The sequence below is a fragment of the Giraffa tippelskirchi genome, chromosome 9 (assembly GCF_054371585.1).
Source record: "Giraffa tippelskirchi isolate mGirTip1 chromosome 9, T2T-mGirTip1v1.2.pri, whole genome shotgun sequence".
Taxonomy (NCBI): Eukaryota; Metazoa; Chordata; class Mammalia; order Artiodactyla; family Giraffidae; genus Giraffa; species Giraffa tippelskirchi.
This window is the reverse complement of record NC_137283.1, coordinates 106521474-106536492: the sequence shown is the minus strand read 5'-3', so window position 1 is coordinate 106536492 and position 15019 is coordinate 106521474. Positions and strand designations below refer to the sequence as shown.

The following is a 15019-nucleotide window of genomic DNA, read 5'->3' as shown; positions in this document are numbered from 1 at the left end:
GAAAAAACAGGTTTATTTACCTCATTGTGCACCACATTATTTCTAACTGTAAGCTACAGTCCCACAGTTGTACCAACATACTAAATTCTTTCCTTCTAACTAGACAGAAATTGCTGTTTTTAAAAGGATAAAATAAGATGGCATTTTGCATCCATAGTCTAAGAGATGATATGGGAAAAGGCAAGATGCAGAGTGCTAAATTTGGGTAGGGGGATTGAAGAGTAGAGAAAAACAGGTCAAGTACCCTAGGTAAATTTGCAGCACTACTTCTCACAGAGTGGAACAGCTATATCTCAAGTGTTATAAATCTTCATCAAGTAAAGGCATAATAAAGTTAAATTGGAAAAAAGCACAAGTATTTATATTATTTCCCTCCTTCTTTCAGCATGAAAATTCAAAAGCTGGCCACTTTTTTAAAGCACATAATTGGAATTTACCTTCCTTCAGTTTCTTCTACTACGTAAACAAGTACAAACAACCATATGGAAATTACAGAGACTGTATGTAACATAATGAGATCTCTTCTTCTAATTATAAATTACACATAATTCTCTTTCAAACCACATAAAACAGACACAAAACCCAGATTTTTAAAAATACAAACCAAACACATGAAAGAAAAAAAAAGAAGACATTCTTTTCATTTCATTGTGTAATTGGGTCAAACGAAACCAGCAAATAGCATTACCCAATACACATTTCTACCTAAAGAAATAAATGAAGAAAAGTTAAGGAAAGAGGGGTGAGGACAAACAAAGCTTAATAGGTTGCAGTAGCTAAGGAGCAAATCTAAGGATTTTCATACTTTTTGTGCTACGTTATATAAGTTTTATTAAAAAGAACAGGTTCTTAGCTGTAATAATGGAATTATGGCGATGCAGAAGAATGTTTAAGAGATGCATGTTAAAATACTAAAGGGTATAGGGCATGATGATTGCAACTTACTTTCCAGTGGTTCAGAAAAAATATTTAAGTATGTACCAACATATTTACAGACAAAGCAAATACAGCAACCTGTTAACGATTTAATCTGGACCTGAGAGTGGCAAACCACAGCCCAAGTCAAATCCAGCTGAGCCTGCTTTCGTAAATAAACCTACTAGAACACTGCCATGCCCATTCATTCACCTGTTGTCTACAGCTGCTTTTCCTCTACAGCTACACAATTAAATAAATAGTTGTAACGAGACCATGTGACCTCCAAAGCCTAAAATATTTACTGGCCCTTTACAGAAGTACAGCAAATATCTAACCCTTTATGGAAAAAAATTGCTAAGTCCTGATGTAGAGAGTGGCTATACAGGTGATCACAGAATCCAGTCTTCAAGCTTTTCCATATGTTTGAAATTTTTCAATAAAAAGTTAGAAATACATTTCTCCAGAATACAGATGAATACAGAAACAGGTCATTGAAACAGAGAGCTTGGATACAATCATAATACTGATATGATACTAAAAACACTATTATGTAAAAACACTATTATGCAGTTTGGGGTACAGAAGGAACAACTTTTTAGGACAGCAATCTGGTGATATCTACTTTTAAATACTCCTATTCTATACCTATCCCATAGAAATACACAAGTATGCAAAGATTACTAGCAGTGCTTACCTGTCAGACAATGATGCAAGCACTTCACCTGTTATGCAATCCCCACAACAATCCTAGGAGCTAATGACTACTATACTCCCCATTTTACATATGAGGAAACTAAGACACAGAGTTAATTTGCCCAAGTCATACAGCTAATAAAAGGTGTAACAGGGATTATGAATTCAGATAAAACTTCAAAGCTCAACTGGAATCACCATACAACACTACCTGTTGGAAAAAAGGACAAAATACTCCAAAGATGAATACACAGAACCAATACACAAATGAAGACATTCAATCTCTCTGGTTACAAAATAATAATAACTAAATAAAAGCAAAATATCATCTGCCTGTCAATTAGGAAAAAAGCTAATGTGGGCAAGAGTAAGGAGAAAGCAGCAGCACTGTGTCCTTTTGATAGATGTGTCAGTAAAGTCAGCCTACTTGGAGAAAGGTGTAGCAATATGCTCCTAAATTCAAACTGAGCATATGCTGTGATCCAACAATTCTGCTTCTAAGAATTTATTTTAAAGAGATAGTCAGACAAGTGGGCAAATATACTAAGTATTATTTAAGTATACGAAGTATTAAAAAAAAAAAACTAGAAACAACCTAAATGTTTATCAGTAACAGTAAAATACAAACAATGGAATACCATAAAGTCATTCAAAGTGATTATATAAACAGAAAGATATAACCACACATAGCATTTAGGTTTAAAAAAAGAACAAATTAAAACATTTATAGAATGATCATACTTCTGTAAATTTTTTTTTAAAGTGAGTATGTGTGTCTGTGTACAGACCACAAATGGATGAAAAGATGTCAGGAGGAAAATGAACCAAAATATTAAGCAATTTTCTCTAACTACTTAATATTAAAGTGGTGGGGTTTTGAATGTTTCTTTCTCCCTATTTATTATCTAATTACTTTTCCTGATTGCGTAACTTATATTATTATTTTTAAAAACCATAATCAACTTTAAATACTTAATTTTCACAGCTCAATAATTACTATTCCTCATTTAAATCATGCACAACCATTTCTTTATAACAGGCACTGTATATTTAATTAACGAGTTCAGAACAACTTGTTAAGGACTTCATGACATCCTAGAAATAAAGATACTCAAGAGCCAACAATCATCAAAATCTCATGCTAGAAAACTAATGGTAATAGGATTAACACATACATTATTTATAGTACAAAAGCATTATCTCCTTTATTTGTCACAACTTATAAGGAAACATCACTATCCCCATTTCTACAGAATTCCCTTTTCAGACCTTAAACCTTCCTAGTTCTTCCCCAGGTATTAAAAAAAAAATTTTTATACACAATTACAATTTATCTTGCCCCAAATCTCTAGATCTCTGAGTTTATTATTCCTTTCACCTCTACACTATGTATTTACCGCTCTACTAAAAATCACTTCTCTGGCTCACTCTTCATCCTTCAAAACTCAGCTATCATAGGCTTTCCTTGTTCTTGAAAGCTTTCCAAATCACCTGCACACTCCTAGGTCAATTCAGTGCCCTTCCTGGTCATCCTAACAGCATTCTGTGCATACCTGGAAAACAGAATTTATAGCCCTGTATTGTAATCTCTTTCATTCTCTCACTAGATTATAAGAAAAGGATCTATGTCTCTTATCCTTACACTCCTAATTCCTACAGAGGGTTATCCAGTAAGTGTCAAATAAATGAATGAATGATATTGCCAGTTATCTTTTTTCACCATATATTTTTAATTTAGCCAAATATATTATAAATCCTTAAAGGCTGGAAACTTTGTCATATGTTCTTTTACATTAAAAAATTTATTTAATAATAATAATAATAATAATAAAAAATACCACTATCAGATAAAAAGAGACCTAAAAATACAAAACTCTGGAAAGAAAACAAAGAATTAAATCTTTGCAACCTAAGATCAAGCAGCAGTTTCCTAGTATAAGCAACAACAAAAAAGATAAATCAGACATCACCAAAATTAAAGCCTTTTATGCCTCAAAGAACATCATCAAGAAAGTGAAAAAGCAATCCACAAAATGAGAGAAAATATTTGCAAATCATAAATCAGATAAGGGCCTAGTATCCAGAAAACTCTTACAACTCAACAACTACAAAGAATAAAAAGACAACCCAATTTTTAAAAAGGGAAAAGGATTTGAACAGGCATCTCTCCAAAGACTACACACAAATGGCCCAAAAACACATGAAAAGATGCTCAGTATCATTAGTTATTTGGGAAACACAAATCAAAACTACAATGTGATACCGTTTCATATTCACTAGGATGGCTAAAGGGGCTTCCCAATGGCTCAGCAGATAAAGCATCCGGCTGCAACACGGGAAACACAGGAGACATGGGTTCGATCCCTGGTTAGGAAGATCCTCTGGAAAAGGAAATGGCAACTCACTCCAGTATTCTTGCCTGGAGAATCCCCACGGATAGAGGAGCCTGGTGGGATACAGTCCAAAGGGTCGAAAAGAGTCAGACACGACTAAGCACGCAGGCATGGCAGGATGGCGAAAAGAAAACAAATACCAAATTCTAACAAAGAAATTGGAACCCTCACACATTGCATTTGGAAATGTAAATTGGTGCAGCTGCTTTGCAAAACAGTTTGGTATCAAGAGTTCCTCAAAAGGGTTAAATATAGAGCTAACATACAACCTAGCAATTCCACTCGTAGGTATATACCCAACAATTTAAAACATGGTCAAACAAAAACTTCTACATAAATGTTCATAGCGGCATTATTCACAATAGCCAAAAAGTGAAAACAACCAAATTGATGAATGCATAAACAAAATATGGTATATCCATGCAATACAATATTCTTCAGCCACTTACAAGAGTGATGTACTCATACATTCTGAAACATGAATGAACTTTGAAAACATTATGCTAAGTGAAACAAGTTAGAAATAAATATAGCATGATTTTATTTATATGAAATCATACTATATAGTAGGTAGTATATAAGGAACAAAGGACTGGTTCCAAATAGGGAAAGGAGTACGTCAAGGCTGTATACTGTCACCCTGCTTATTTAACTTATATGCAGAGTACATCATGAGAAATGCTGGGCTGGAGGAAGCACAAGCTGGAGTCAAGATTGCTGGGAGAAATAGCAATAACCTCAGATATGCAGATGACACCACCCTTATGGCAGAAAGTGAAGAGGAACTAAAGAGCCTCTTGATGAAAGTGAGAGAGGAGAGTGAAAAAGTTGGCTTAAAGCTCAACATTCAGAAAACTAAGATCATGGCATCCAGTCCCATCATTTCATGGCAAATGGATGGGGAAACAGTGGGTGACTTTATTTTTGGGGGCTCCAAAATCACTGCAGATGGTGATTGCAGCCATGAAATTAAAAGACACTTACTCCTTGGAAGAAAAGTTATGACCAATCTAGATAGCATATTAAAAAGCAGAGACATTACTTTGTCAACAAAGGTCCGTCTAGTCAAGGCTATGGTTTTTCCAGTAGTCATGTATGGATGTGAGAGTTGGACTATAAAGAAAGCTGGGTGCCAAAGAATTGATGTTTTTGAACTATGGTGTTGGAGAAGACTCTTGAGAGTCCCTTGGACTGCAAGGAGATCCAACCAGTCCATCCTAAAGGAGATCAGGCCTGGGTGTTCATTGGAAGGACTGATGTTGAAGCTGAAACTCCAATACTTTGGCCACCTGATGTGAAGAGCTGACTCATTTGAAAAGACCTTGATGCTGGGAAAGATTGAGGGCAGGAGGAGAAGGGGACGACAAAGGATGAGACGGTTGGATGGCATCACCAACTCAATGGACATGGGTTTGGGTAAACTCCAGGAGTTGGTGATGGACAGGGAGGCCTGGCGTGCTGCAGTTCATGGGGTCACCAAGAGTCAGACACAACTGAGCGACTGAACTGAACTGATACATATAGTATGATTTCATTTGTATGAAATGTCCAGATTAGATAAATCCATAGAGATAGAAGTAGATTAGTGCTTTCCAGGAGCAAGAAGAATGGGGAAATAGGGTCTATTGCTAATGGGTAAAGGCTTCTTTTGGGGGTGATGAAATGTTTTAAAATTAGATACTGGTAATGAAACACAACTCTATGAATATACTAAAACCAGTGAACTGTCAAAAAGTAAAAACCTCCGTGCTACAATGGACCTAAATAAATATTTCAATGATGAAAAATACAGTAACTTACCTATCAATACCTTAGAAATTTACAGAAAAGAACATCCTGACAACTGACAATAATTAATTTGCATCATCAGTCTCTTCATTAATCATCATGGATGCCCCATAGGCAAACAGTTCTCATTACCTTTATATTAGACATCTTGTTACAGATAAGAAAGTTTAGGTAGGAATTATACTAGGACACGAATATCTTAGAAACTGAAACATACTATGGAATCTTAAGGGAAGTATTTTAAAATTTCTGGACTTCTTTTAAGGCAAGTAATTTGATCAAGATATAAGATTCCATGAGGTTCTAAAAGTTTATGTTGTGTTTTTGATTGCTACCTATAAGCACATCTGGAAAGAGATTTTTAAGTTTTTAATTAAATTATGTAGTTCTTAAACCCCCAACTTTATGCAGATCAATATAGGAATACTGGGGAATACTAGGAAACACCAGTTAACTTTGAAGTTTCCTAATCAGGACCTCCACTTTAAAGTCAAATATTGTTAAGCACAGTTTGATTTATGTATCCTCATCTTTTCACTTTACAGTTTTCCCTTGAGAAAGTTCCCTTTCTCAGAAAAAGTTTTAACTAAGTATCTATTTATCAGAGTGCTACTTGGAATAATAAAAAGTTACAACCTAAGCATCAATCAACAAAGTAAACTGGTTAAACAAACAATGGCACATCTATACAGTGAAACATAGTAATTAAAAACAAGGAACAAAAAAGAAAAATAAAATAAAAAACAGAACAGTGACTTTCTGCGGAAAGGTCAGAAAGCAGACTTTTAACCCATATCCTCAAGAATAACTGCATAACTGCATATAATTGATGCTTAATTTATGGAAGGTTTGTATGGAATGGTTAAACCACAGCTGAAAAAAATATATTTAATGAATTGAGACCATATCCATTATACAATGTTAAACAGAAAACACAAGTCACTAAAAGTCATGTAGAACATGATCACATTCTTGAGAAAATATAAGCATATTTTTGCCCACGAAAACATGTATAAAAATATACCCTACACCATTCATAGTGTTCATCTATTTTAATCCTTTTTGATTATTTTTTCCAGCTTTGAAAATTATATAAATTTAAGGTGTACAATGTGACAATTTATGTGTATATACTGCTAACTATCACAATAAGGTTATTAATACACCCATTATCTAATAGTTAGTAATATGTGTGTACTTATCTTTTTTAAATTTTTCTTAAACATGTTTTATTTATAAGAAGAAATTTTTAATTAAAAAACTTAAGACTCTCCTCTTTAATCTATTTTCTTCAGTTTGAAGGCTTAAAGTAAAATTTCCCATCACGGAATGCATTTTTTCTTCCTAATAAAGTTTCTTATAACAACTAATTTGTAGATGGGGAAAAAATTCTATCTTTCTACTGAACCTAATAAGGTCAGTCCTCATTTTCAAAACCACCAGGTGACTGTAATTTTGACTCAATACCTACCCTTTTTATTGCTAATTTAAGCTTCAGGGAAATTTATCCTGAAAACCCCCTTATATTTTTGAAGAAAAAAATAAACCAACACTTTGCTAAGGACTTTTACACATTATGATTTAATTACTCTTCATAGAGACCACATGAGATAGTAATTTATCATCATATAAATTTTACAAGTAAAGAAACTGCGGTTCAGATATATCGTTTAACCAAAATACCATAGCTAGAGAGTATTAGCCCAGATTGGAAATAAGGGTTTCCAAGTTCAAGTTTTCCTTATACTACAGTTGTGCTTATCATTTATATGTATCTTTATTGAAAATCCAAAGTAAAAATCCCTCTGAGAAAGGAAAATTTATAGTTCTTTAAGAAGGAACAGACTTTTAAAAAAAAATCATTTGAGCCCCAAAGTACTTTATTTAAGGGCCTTTGTGACTAGAAAATATCTTTCTGATAAAGGCACTGAATTTGCAACCTCAATAAACTAGTCTGAAAAGCTTAGTCAGCTGGCATGAAGCAAGGGTCACATGTAAAATTTCACGTCTAACTTCTATTCTTTGGTGCTAAAAGCACCAAATTTCTCTGTTACATTTTCCTATCATTTGTAGAAAAAGATAAGGACTCCCATAATGCAATATAACTTTATTTAAAAGCACATCTTTATCCACCTTAATTTTAAACTTTTATATTTATATGAACTTGAAGATCTACAAAATTTGGTTAATTATGGAAAGTCTTTACACAGTGTGAGAGACAGTGATAACTCATTAACCATATTTATCATTAAGCCCTTTGGTCATTGCTAAGCTTTGTAAAAAAATAAGACAACAGGCCCCAAATGGAGTCATTTTTGCTAAGTCTCAAGGTAATAAACTGAGACTTAGTTACAATTTTGGTCTTCTTCAGAAATGGAACGTTAAACCAATCAAGAATCACTTGATCGGCACTAGTTAGATAATCTGCCTAAAAGATCTCTGGCATCTCCTAAAGGAACATGACCTTGCCATAACCATTCCGCTTTCAATAACTAATCTGCTTTTGGTCTAGTATAGTTTCCTCTTACACTACTTGTTCCTGCTCCCTTCTGCTTAGATGTCTTTCATTTTGTATAGCCCCTTTGCGCACCTTTTTGTTAAGATTGAATGCTGCTCAATTCTTGAATCACTGAATAAATCCAATAAGATCTTTAAAATATATTCAGTTGAATTTTGCCACTTTGGTGGCAATGATGGGATCCAAAGGAGACTTCTGACGACTCTGGGGATGAGAAACACAGGCATTGGTACCTGTGAATCCTTTGAGTTTTCTGTCTTTCCATGGGTAAGTTCCATGGGTAAGTATCCCTTGGTTCTGGGCTTGTTCTGATCTCTGCTCTGATTGGCTCCCAATCTAATTAGCTTCCCAGTACAAGGCTGAGGGGGTCAGTTTGAGCTTCCAAACAGTCCCACTTGTAATCTGACTTTCCAGCTCTTGGTTAGTGCACAGAGCCCATTTGTTGGGATTTGCTAGTTCACTTCAAAATTCTACATTAGCAACTACCAATGGTTCCACTTAGGAACACATAAGGCCTTCCCTTGACAAGCCCACAATGCCATCTCTTTGGTTACTGCTGGTATCCACAGTTCCATTTCCTTGGCTACTGTTAGTTTCTGTTACTATGCACATGAGGTCAAGGAATAATATATATACTGTGAATGGGAACCTCAGAAGCCAAAGTGACAACATCGATGGGTACAAGACAGATACTTAAAAGCTGTCAGAGTACTCACCACCGAACTCTTAAGACACTCATGCTGGAATAAGTTGGTCATGGAAGAGGTTAGATTAACACCAGGTCACCCACCAATCTCAAGAAAATTGCTGTGCGACAAGATACACTTTAAAACATCAATCACACAGCCCCAACTCAGCAGCACATTCCTGTCAGGTATTAATTTGGCTCCTACAGACCTAAAGCGTAGCTAAATGGAATCCTCAAGTTTCAAAGGACTGAGCACAACACCTTCTGACACAATTGCTTATTTTAATTCTATGAACTGTGGTCCTGGAAGCTGTTGATATCTAGGAAAATGGCAAAATCTTACAAAGACAACCAAGAATTACAATGGCCATTGAGGAGGACATTCCAACTAAACAAGATCATCCATTTAAAAAGTGCACCTGGAAGCAAGAACTTGCAAAGCAAGCAAACAGAACAGGATACCTATTCTAATTGGCATGCAGAAGCCTCAAAAAAAGCTTCAAGATTCTAAAATAGCTTCATTAAAAGATTCTTTGTAAAATGCTAATGAAAAATTAAAGACACAAGAGGCGGCTAAAACCAAAGATTACAAGACTGACTGTCACAAAGAGCGGGACACGACTTAGCAACTGAACCACCACCACAAGACTGACATGACTCCTACTAGTCCCCTCTATCCTACTTTACTTGAGCACTCATTCAACTACTTAATCCTCTGCCTGAATCGTCTTTCCACTCTGAAGAGACTACAAGACCATGAACAAAAATCTCCCAATAAATGGCCTTGCAAACACACCCATATTTACCCTCAAAGGAGGGCCCCCAGTTGGACCTCTCTCAGGGTTGACAAGACTCTGAGGGATTTTCTGGTTATTCCCTTAAACAGCCAGTGGGAAACTAAAATTAATGAAAAACCTTGCCAAATTCAGGTAGACATCAAAGGTACACTCTTTACTTTAACCTCCACTCTGAAGCCTACAGATGCGATCCTGGGAAAATTGTCAGAAGCTAGCAAAGGATGAGAATTCTTGCCAGAATCACCTCTCCTGAACCTATGTTTCTAGTGCCCAGTTGAGAGAGGTAAAATTTAATGTCATCCCTTCCTTTCCAAATCCAGACCCACTGGTTATTAATCCTTCCTCTCCTATAGACAGTTATTGCCTTCTTGTATGTCTTTCTGGGTCCTGAGAATTGTGTAAGTCTTTCGTTCTTTCTTCTGGCTATCTTTGGGAGTGACTCACGGTCTTAAGATGGAGAAGGAAATGGCAACCCACTCCAATGTTCTTGCCTGGAAAATCCCAGGGACAGAGGGGCCTCGTGAGCTGCCGTCTATGGGGTCGCACAGAGTTGGACACGACTGAAGCGACTTAGCAGCAGGGTCTTAAGAAGATAGTGTATTTTGCACCCTCTTTGGAGATGCCTCGAGTCTAAGAGGTTGTCCAACACTGCCAGGAATATTTACTGTTTGTCTCGACTGAAACCAGGTAAGACATCTGAAAGGATTTTTTTTTTTTTTTTAAGTAGCTTTCTGGTCAGAAGTTGGCCAAACTATAAGCTGATACTCAAAGCCTGACAGAAACTTTACTTTAGGCCTTCTCGCCTAAGCTAACATGAAACAAAACTATGGACCCAGAGGGGTAGGAAATATTCCAAAGACAAACAGGCCTAGATCTAGAACACAGGAATCTTTTGATTGCTGTCTTAGTTGAAGATCTTCTCTCTGACAAAAGGAAGCAAATTGAAAAGACAGACGGATGGATGGGTCAGCTCTTTGAAGTCATTTTGGTTGTAACTTAACTCTTCAAGCGTCTGCCCGCAATACAGGAGACCCGGCTTCAATCCCTGGGTTGGGAAGATCCCCTGGAGAAGGAAATGGCAACCCACTCCAGTACTCTTGCCTAGAAAACTCCATGGATGGAGGAGCCTGGTGGGCTACAGTCCATGGGGTCACAAAGAGTCGGACATGACTGAGCAACTTCTCTTTCTCTCTTTAACTCTTCAAGGAATCAAAAAGTAACTGCCCTCATCTTATAAATTGAGTCCTTATAAATTGAGTCTTGACAAGAACAGAAAATGCAGCTCAAGAAGAAATTCAAAGTCTACCTTTTTTCAAATCTCCAAACCTCCCCTATTCATCTAAAAAGACTTCTGCTGTTCAATCGCTCAATAGTGTCTGACTCTTGGCAACCCCATGGACTGCAACACACCAGGCTTCCCTGACCTTCACTGTCTCCTGAGGTTTGCTCAAACTCATGTCCATTGAATCGGTGATGCCATCCAACCATCTCATTCTCTGTCATCCTTTCTCCTCCTGCCTTCGATCTTTCCCAACATCAGGGTTTTTTTCAAATGAGTCGGCTCTTCGCATAAGGTGGCCAAAGTATGAAGAGCTTCAGCTTCAACATCTGTCTTTCCAATGAATATTCAGGGTTGATTTCCTTTAGGATGGACTGGTTTGATCTCCTTGCTGTCCAAGAGATTCTCAAGAGTCTTCCCCAGCATCACAGTTCAAAAGCATCAATTCTTTAGCACTCAGCCTTCTTTATAGTCCAACTCTCATATCCATACCTGACTACTGGAAAAACCATAGCTTTGACTAGACAGACCTTTGTCAGCAAAGTGATGTCTCTGCTTTTTAATATCCTGTCTAGGTTTGTCATTGCTTTTTTTCGAAGAAGCAAGCATCTTTCAATTGCAAGGCTGCAGGTACAATCCGCGGTGACTTTGGAGCCCAAGAAAATAAAATCTGTCACTGTTTCCATTCTTTCCCCATCTATCTGCCATAAAGTGAAGGGACCGAATGTCATGATCTTAGTTTTTTGAATGTTGAGCTTTAAGCCAGCTTTTCCACTCTCTTCTTTCACCTCCATCAGGAAGCTTGTAGTTTATTATTAAAATTCCCCTTAGGAACCAAAGTCCGTTTAGGAGGAACTTTCATTCTTTCTCAGCGCTTTTGAGATACAGATGTTCTACCTGGTTTTCTCTAGAAACTGAAGGTCCTGTCTTTGAAATGAAAACTTCAAAGAGGTAGTTCTTACCAGAAGTAAAGAAAAAAAGGGGAGTGAAAGGTTATCTGAAAACCAGGCGAATGAAAAATTGTGTCCATGTTAGTAAAAAGTGTAAGCTTCTGAGTAGGTAGCCTTAATTCACTCCATCTACCAGAAACACAATTTGGACCCAACTGTTCTTTTATTAACTCTGATTTTTGCATTATCACACCTATCTCATAGCTAAAATGTTGGAACAGAAACTGTAAGGTCTGTTTGCAGTCTAAATGTTTATGAATGTCTATGTGTGTGGTATTTTCTTATCTTCAGATAATATTGCTAAAATTTATTTGTGAAAAGATTTAACTGGCTTAAAAACAACAAGTGCTATATAAAATAAGTATACTGTCAGAAATACAAAAACTCATTTTTTCACAAGTTCATGTGATCCAGGAAAAACCTTTAGTAAATAAAAGCCAGTGCAGCAGGGCTTCCCTGGTGGCTCAGTGGTAAAGAATCCACCTGCCATTGCAGGAGACACAGGCTGGCTCCCTGATCCAGGAAGACCCTACATGCATGGGAGCTACTGAGCCCCTGCACCACAATAATGAGCCTGTGCTCTAGAGGCTGGGAGCCGCAACTACTGAGCCCACGCACCCTAGAGCCTGTGTTCCACAGCAAGAGGTGTCACTGCAATGAAAAGCCCACTATAACTAGAGAGTAGCCTCCTCTCTCCACAACTAGAGAAAAGCCTGAGCAGCAGCAAAGACCCAGCACAGTCAAAAATAAATAAATCAATAATTTTTTTTAAAAAAGCCAGTGTAAGTTTGTTGATTTAATTCATACTGGCAAGATCTTAGAGTTAGCAACATTAAACACAAAGCCTACTCTACCAAGATTTATCAAAAGTCAAGTTCATGCTATCTCTGTTACAGAATCAGCAAGAATCTATCAACTTAAGATGATGGTTAGCTATTAATGTCTTATGCAAGTCTCATGAGTAATCTAAACATAATTGTTAAGAACAAGAGACATAAACAGATCTAAGATAAGCTTTACAAGTAAACTTTTCAACAATAATTGTGCTTTATGGTATGTGTACTTAAAAATACTTTTCAAAATCTTTTTGGTTACTTGAAACCTTAAAGTTATATTGAGATAAGTTATATGATGGCTATTCATTGACTATCTAGATCATTCCCAAAGAAGATAAAATACTAAAACATTAATTACTGAACACAGCTTTACCTACTTTGGGCTTCCTTTTACAAAGGAACTAAAAATATTTGGGTCTTCTATTAAACATATTTTGTGCCACATTGTAAAATTTGATATGAGAAATATGCTTAAGAAACTATGAAATGTATTCACAAATTTGCCAGTAAAAGTTCACAACTGTTTACTTAATTTTAACTAGAAATCTGATTTTTAGGAAAAAAAAAATTTTTAAGAGTTAAAAATACAAATAATTTAAAATGACGAGATATATCTCTGTATGCAAGGCAAGTAGGATGTGTGTTTTGAAAAAGAAAACACATGAGAAATGGAGATGTATTTTTGTTAAGAGAGAAGAAGGTAATGTTGTCCTAAAGTAAAGATGGCTATTTCAGTATGGGAAAGAGGAAAATAAGGGACAAACTATGGACAGAGAAAGTTGAGAGAGGGAAGTAAGGAGGTAGAGAGGGAGGGAGAACAGGAATCTTGTGTGATTAAACTGGCTAAAAACTGAACTGTAATTATAAGAGTTTTAAAAATAAGTTTTAATACCAATACTGTACTTATTATAAAACTGAAACTTGATCTTCTTTCATTTGCTAAAAAGACAAAGTTTTATTGTACTAAGGGTCACTCTTGATAAGCTACTGTGAAGGTTTTTCCTTTCTAAGTAATCTGTCTAGAAAGGAACAATTCTGTGTTTTATCAAGATAATTTCCTGTGTCTCATGTTATCTTTATCACATGTCTTTGATTAATTAGCAAACCTAGTTCTTCTTGATATTAAAGTTTTGCTCAGAACTATGCAGTCTTCTATATTTGCCCTTGAAAATCCTTCATTGTCACTTGCGTTAAATGGATAATTATTATTTCATAATGATCTAAATCATTTTTAGTCAAGTGTGCAAAACCTTTGATATTTTGACAAATCCCCCAAAACTGAATTCTAAAGGAAGCATTTTTGACCTCCAACTAACTTTGAGATTTTCAGAGGGTCCCTGGAACATCTCAACATATTTGTTCTCTTTCCTTATTAAAAAAAAGAGATAAATGTATTAAGAGCCTTAAAACAACTTATACCTTTTGACTCTATTTAAAAAAAAAAAAGAATCAGATATATTGAATAAGATTTATATATGAAAACATCTATTACTACTATTTATATTATCAAAATACTGGAAAGAACTTAAATGTTCAATAATTAGAAAGCGCTAACTAAAGCATTATATAGCCACATGATAGACGGAACACAGACATCCACCCACAATCAAGTCTTTGAAGGAAATTTGATAATATGTACAAACATTAATCACACCTTAAGTCAGAGGATCCCAACCTCATTCATAGTGCTCTAGGTATCTTAGTAATTTGTTCATGGCACCATCAGGTCCAAAGAGATACCTACCTAACAATTTCAGTATTAAAGTTTCTCAAAAAATTAAAAACAGGGCTTCCCTAGTGGCTCAGTGGTCAAGAATCTGCCTGCCAATACAGGAGACACGGGTTCAATCCCTGATCCAGGAAGATCCCCTACATGCCCTGGAGCAACTAAGCCCATGTGCCATAGCTACTAAGCCTGTGCTCCAGAGCCCGGCACCCACAACTACTGAAGCCCACACACCCAAGAGCCCATGCTCTGCAACAAAAGAAGCCACCATAATGAGTAGCCCGTGCACCACAACTAGAGAGTAACCCCTGCTAGCCACAACTACAGACAACCACACACGACAACAAAGACCCAGCACAGCCAAAAATAAATAAATAATTTTTTAAAAAAGTTAAAACCAGAACTACCAGATTATCCAACAATCCCACTTCTA

The 15019-nt window shown here is 36.1% G+C and overlaps 1 protein-coding gene across 13 annotated transcripts in view; it reads right to left on the bottom strand.

The window, feature by feature from the left end:
• CDK19 (cyclin dependent kinase 19) overlaps positions 1-15019 on the bottom strand; it is a 226365-nt gene that overhangs the window by 147342 nt on the left and 64004 nt on the right. For 3 of the 13 annotated variants that reach the window (XR_014065638.1, XR_014065640.1, XM_081530594.1), the window contains exon 1: positions 8383-8836. The exons of 9 other annotated variants lie outside the window; for them this stretch is intronic. The gene's annotated coding sequence lies outside the window, so the exon portion shown is untranslated. Of the gene's footprint in view, positions 1-3102; positions 3165-8382; positions 8837-15019 lie in introns of those variants that run through there. One more of the 13 variants, XM_081530596.1, reaches the window with a different exon arrangement.